A 7,020-nucleotide genomic window follows, 5' to 3' on the forward strand; every position below is an offset into this window, starting at 1 on the left:
TTTCACCATCTAAAAGTTGTATTCCTATTTTTTTAACCAGGCAAGTCAGTTAAGAACAAATTCTTACTCTCAATGACGGTCTAGGAACAGTGGGTTAACGGCCAGTTCAGGGGCAGAACAACAGATTTGTACCTTGTCAGCTCGGGATTTGAACTTGCAACCTTTCGGCTACTAGTCCAACACTCTAACCACTAGGCTACCCTGCCGCCCCCTATTAACTTCCAGTGTAGAGACTTTATCACAGTGCTATGTCACACCGGACGGATTTCTGCCTGCTTGAACCCCTATAACTCAGATACACATGAAAACATGAAATGACCCAGGGAATAGATAGAACATCACTCGAAGATGCACAAAAACAATATAACAGTCAAAATAGCTGTGTCTTTACTTTAAGTGACAAGTGGATTCTGCACCCCTCAAACACAGGAAACAGATGGCTGAAAAAGACAGCTCCTCGGGTGGGCGGGACGTTGCTAGTGTGTGCACTCCTGTGTGTGTCTGCCTCAGCCACCACACCAGCTGTAATATAAAACAGCATAAATTCTGACCTAAACACCCTGCCAACCGATCTGACAAATGATACACAGTCACAAAATATCAGAACCCACACAAAACATCAGAACATCGGCCCAGACCAGCTCTGAAAATACAAAACAACAGTCACTCCACGCTTCTACATCTGTTTATTTACTGTGGCAATGATAGGGTCTTTGTGTCACACACACACAGAGAGCTCCCCTAGCTCAGCAGTTTGGGCTCTAGTTGAGATACCATTGAATGTGATCTGAAAAGAGGCAGAAGATAAATATAAGAGTGTGTGATGTAGAGGTGTGTTTATTCTGCTCACTAATGATGTTTAAAGACTTTCCATCATCACGCCAGACTGTTTCTTTTCTCTCTTTCGGTGAGTCAGAGACATGGTAAACACTTGTAGTTTTCCACCAAATCTTCCCCACAGGAGAGACCAGGGACATAGCAGAGGGCGCACCAACCTAAACCTTGTTTACTCGCCTTTATATTTTTGGGAATAGTGTTTACACACCTTTTAGGCCAAATTAGCATTGTTATCATTAGCTTTTACTTGCTGCCCATCATCTCTATACTTGCATTCAGTATTTTCCCATCTTTTTAACCCCAAAAAATGTTTTGCAAACTAAAATGAGCTGTTAATGTTCTTGTAGCTGAGGTAAAGGCATTGACTTTACTTGGATTACAGGCCTTCTTACCTGGGTGGTTTAAGAAGAGCCCCCCACCCCCGTTTCCCCTCTCCTCACCCGTCTGTCTTCCCATCTCACTTGTGACTTCCCTGTCTTCCTCTCTTCACTTCCCCCTCCTCCCCCTGGCCCCCTCCCCTCTCCCACTCCCCAGTACTGGAATGTATTATCTGGAGTCAGTCTATTTTACTCAACAGTAATAATGTGTGTAATAAAGAGAGGTTCATGGCATAACGCCCACAGCCTCTTTAGGGCAGGATATTACAGAGGTCTGGAACACCTCAGGATTTATTAACACGCTGGGAAAAGGAGTGTGTGTGTGTGTGTCATCTTCTGAAAATATATTGAGCCCCTCTCCCATGTCCTTTCCCCTTCTCTCTCCCCTCTCCTCATCACTACTCTTTTCTCTCATATCCTCCACTCTACCCCCATTTTCTCCCCCTCTCATTGCACTCTACCCCCATTTTCTCCCCTTCTCCTCCCACTCAACCCCCATTTCCTCCCCCTCTACTCCCACCTCCTCCCCTTCTCCTCCCACTCTCCTCCCCTTCTCCTCCCACTCTCCTCCCACTCTCCTCCCCTTCTCCTCCCACTCTCCTCCCACTCTCCTTCCCTTTGCCTCTCCCTCTCCTCCCCTTCTTCCCCCCTCTCCTCCCTTTCTCCTCCCCTTTCTCTGTGCCTTCTCCCCTTCTCCTCCCACTTTCCTCCCTTTCTCCTCCCCCTCTTCTCCCCTCCTCCTCCTACTCACCCTCTCTCCTTTCAGTAGATGGATGTCTCTGGGACACGTGTGTGTATGTGTGTGTGTGTATTATTCTAATCCAGACAACCAGTAGCAGGTGGGTTATATGGGGTCAATATTTCTGTATTACACTATTAGGACTTTATAGAGAGTAAGGTGTCATTTGAGACAGCCTCTGTGGTACTCTGAACCCTGCTTCTTTTAGGACCCAGAAACCCAACTCCATGTCCACACGGACTCTTTTAAGATGCTTTGGGACAGACAGGCTGAAGCCCAGTCAGGTGCCAGTAGGCCCTCACACTACAGTGCATTATGCATCTGGTTCTCATAGGTTGGAAACACTGCAGTATAGACAGAGGAACCTGCTGTGTCTCACAGGACCCTGTAGAACTGCATCACCCAATATTCCACTTTTAGTGTGAACTTTTCAAAAAGCACCCTAATGATATAGATAGCACTATTTATTATTAGAAACTGGGTGGTACGAGCCCTGAGTGCTGATTGTCTGAAAGCTGTGGTATATCAGACCGTATATCAGGGGTATGACAAAACATGCATTTTTACTGCTCTAACTGCATTGGTAACCAGTTTATAATAGCGATAAGGCACCTCAGGGGGTTGTGGTAAGAACACCTTCAAAATATTGAGTTGCACCCCCCCTTTGCCCAAAGAACAGCCTCAGTTCGTCAGGGCATGGACTCTACAAGGTGTTGAAAGCATTAAACATGCTGATCCATGTTGACTCCAATGGTTCAAGTTGGCTGGATGTCCTTCGGGTGGTGGACCATTCTTGATACACACAGGAAACTATCAAGCATTATAAACCCAGCAGCATTGCAGTTCTTGACACAAACTGGTACACCTGGCACCTACTACCATACCCCGTTTAAAGGTATTTGAATATTTTGTCTTGCCCATTCACCCTTTGAATGGCACACATACACAGTCCATGTCTCAATTGTCTCAAGGCTTAAAAATCCTTCTTTAACCTGTTATCTACACTGATTGAAGTGGATTTAACAGTTGACATCAATAAGGGATCATACTGTAGCTTTCGTCTGGATACACCTGGTCAGTCTATTTCATGGAAAGAGCAGGTGTTTTTAACGTTTCGTACACTCAATGTAGATGTTAAGCACATTTCTGTTCTCATCCTCATCTCCTAGTGATTCCTATAAATGACCAGCATCAATGACCGCAAGTCATACAAACATCAACCCTGGGTCCGCTGCTTGAGAGCAAAACATCTGTTATGTGTGTGTGCGTCCATAGCATGTGCGTGTGTCTGTGCATCCGTGTGTGTGTAAAGTGATAGATGCGGCCTGCTGCTGGTGATTACGACTATAGTAAGAGGGTCTCATGGGCTGGGGAGTCGTGTGCTAAGTGTTCTGGAAGGGCAGATGCCTTTTCATGGAGCAAAATTCCAAGACATGAAGCCTAGATTGGAATAGGAAAAAGGCCCCCTGCCGCACCATCACACACAAACCCAGCCCCCACAATTAGATCATAGAGATATCCTGAACCACACACATTCCACAACACATTCCACACACACAGCCGCACGCACACTCTTCTCTTCACACGTCTGGGGCAGGATTGATGGTTGGAAACTCTCTTTCTTCCACTGGGACTCATAACTCTGGACACTGATATTAAGACCAGACAGACAAGAACGGAGAGGAGGAGAGGAGAGGAGTTCTGATCAGTTGTTTTTGACAGACACCTGTGACTACATGCGTTCGTCAATACATACTGAACTCAGTTGTGACCCACATATCCAAAACAATCAATTAGCGTGTATGTTTGAGTGTACAGTATAGGCCTATACATAAGCATGTGTGTTGGACATTTGTGTTTAATTTGCTGGCGGAGGGAAGGGGACTCAGCCTGGCTGAGATGGGAGAAGGCTGTCATCACTGTGTGAGGACTGGTCTGCCCTGTTCAACACCCTCTTCTCCCTAATGGCTTCCAGTCGCTTGTAAAGACAGGGGAAAACACTGAGCCATGGGAAACCGTGACAGAGGAGTAGCCTTGATCCCCCTCAGTTGGCTTGTGTGTGTATGTGTGGGTGTGTGTGTGTTTGTGCGTGTGTGTGTGTGTGCGCGTGCGTGCGTGTTTGTGTCAGTGTGCCTTCAGAAGGAAAGGCCTTACGGACAGACTGAGTTCACCAAAAAGAGATGAAAAACATCCCATTTATTGGTCATGTACACAGATTTGCAGATGTTTCTGCAGGTGCAGTGAAATGCTTGAGTTTCTAGCTCCAACAGTAATACCTAGCAATATAAAACAATGCACACATAATCCAAAGTGGAGTCACTTCATGCAGGCTGATGCGTGAGTTTCAGTTCAGGTATTACACCTTCCTCACCTGAGCTCTGCACTGATGCAGCTCTCATACCATACCACCTCAGCCTCACTAAGACGTGATGCACTCCAGTCCCAATCATTCCTAACAGTATATGGATCTGAAGTAGAAGAGTTGAGAGTTATTACTGTCTGAATCTGTGGTTGAGGAGAGGGAAAGGGGCATTGGCCTGTACTTCTCTCACCTACCTACGGGCTTCCATTATACTGACATAAACACCTGAAACTTTTTCCTCTTCACTGACACGTAGTATGGAGGGGGGCGTATGTGTATTTGTGTGTGTGTGTGTGTTGTGAGGCACCTTTGAAGTGAATCAGCAGTTCCTTCTCACTGAGCTGTGGTATGAAGGTGGTGTGTGTTTGTGTGTGCATTTGTGGTGTGTGTGTTTTGTTATCTAGAACACCTTTGAAGTTAACAAGTGGTTTCTCCCCTCATTGACTTGTGATATAGAGGTGTGTGTGTGTGTGGAGGTGGTATGAGTAAGCTGATCCAGCTTGTCAGCATTTCTCCTTCGTCGGCACAAACCATCCCTCCGTTTGTCCTGTTAACGGGTAATAACCTACCTACTGTACCTGCATCCATCTGTAACTCTCCTGTCCTGAGGTCCATGTGCAAACCCTGTTTAGTTTCCATTGATTTCCACCATGTATCCGCTTGCCATTATGCCCTTTTTTCCAGAAAGACACGCAGACAGACAGACAGACAGACAGACAGACAGACAGACAGACAGACAGACAGGCAGGCAGACAGACAGACAGACAGACAGACAGACAGACAGACAGACAGACAGACAGACAGACAGACAGACAGACAGACAGACAGACAGACAGACAGACAGACAGACAGACAGACAGACAGACAGACAGACAGGCAGGCAGGCAGGCAGGCAGGCAGGCAGACAGACAGACACCAATGTGTGCATTTATAGACCCCCTGGAACAAGAGCACACTGAGCCATGTACACTGTGAGCTATACACACACTGTCCACAGTCTATACACACAGCCAAACCTTTGTATAACTCATAGACAGGCTGTGTGAGAGATAATGTGTGTGTGTGTGTGTGTGTGTGTGTGTGTGTGTGTGTGTGTGTGTGTGTGTGTGTGTGTGTGTGTGTGTGTGTGTGTGTGTGTGTGTGTGTGTGTGTGTGTGTGTGTGTCGTGTCGTGTCGTGTCGTGTCGTGTCGTGTCGTGTCGTGTGTGTGTGCGCGTGCGTGCCTGCGTGCGTGCGTGTGCCGGACTGTGTTTGGACTCAATACAGGCTTTTCATGGCTCATGTTACTGTGGTTACTGCTGAGGGTTGCTGCCATGGCAATAGGAAATTAGAAAATGATAATGATGCATGGGACTGATTGGATTGAGGAGGGGATGGGGTGGAGTGGAGTCGTGGTGTGTTTACTGTGAGATGATTAGGTAAAATACATTCAGATGAGCCACTGTGCCTGAGACCAAAAGAAACATGTTAGCTTATAGAGCTGATGCCTAGGCTTTAGCTAACACAATTTCAAACAGACCACCCGGGTTCGATGCCCAGTCAGTCACATTAAGAGTTTGAGTTGTATTTGAGTGTACACTCCCCTCTACTGTGGTCTGTGTTGAGGACACATGTTTGGTGGATTACGTGTGTTGGAGCGTGGACGGTTGCGTGTGGCAGACACAGATCAAATCTCTGTAAAATACAATGATTCACTTCTTAATCACGACAGGCCCTTCGAGCCAGAACGCCCCCTTGTGTGTGTGACATGCATGGGAATAGCCGAGTGCATTCTTCAGACCCCTCATCATTGACATGACAGCACAGGGATGAAATGCTTCAGCACATTAAAACATTTCTCTGCATGCTCTTGAGTCCTCTACACAGAGTGTGCTAGCCCAGTGAGATAAGCACTAGCTCTGGCAGTTAGATAATGTCACCATTTTTTTTACTAGATAAGATTAGATAATCACCTCATACGTGCACACACACAGACACTGCCCAGTGTTGGGGGTGTTGGCAGGAGTGTTAAGGGCCCTTTTTCATTTAGATGAGAGTCTGGGTGGGCAGATCAGCTATCGTAGGAATTGACTATTATAATATTCTTCTCTATAACCCCCCCCCATCCCTCCACACACAAGGCTGTTAGTACTTTTTACCATATAGGTATACAGCAGTTGTGGATTCATACACACACACACACACACACACACACACACACACACACACACACACACACACACACACACACACACACACACACAAAAACTGAAACTCTCTCTCACTCTCTCTGTGTCACACTCACACAGTCATGTCTCTGTGGGCTGACCCAGGGAGTCGTGTGGTAAGGGCTACCAGCCAAACATTCACATCCCAGAACAAGATAAAGATCCTGCAGGCAATTAAACATAATACTGCTGCTAGAGAAGGAGAAAACACACACACACACACACACACACACACACACACACACACACACACACACACACACACACTTGAATATGATACTACAGCTATAGACAGAGAAGAACGCTGGCACCTACCTGAACCACAGTGGAAAACACACCCAGTCAGACTTCAGTCTAACTCTCAGTCGTTGTTCTGAGTCAGGGAAAGTTCTTTATCTTAATGGGTTTGTTGGTGAATTTCCTCTTTAGATGAGATTTTGGGGACGGGACATTGTATGTTTGTGTGTGTGTGCTTGTATGTGTTTGTATGTCTGTGTGT

Source organism: Oncorhynchus nerka, linkage group LG2 (genome assembly GCF_034236695.1).
Source record: "Oncorhynchus nerka isolate Pitt River linkage group LG2, Oner_Uvic_2.0, whole genome shotgun sequence".
Classification (NCBI taxonomy): domain Eukaryota; kingdom Metazoa; phylum Chordata; class Actinopteri; order Salmoniformes; family Salmonidae; genus Oncorhynchus; species Oncorhynchus nerka.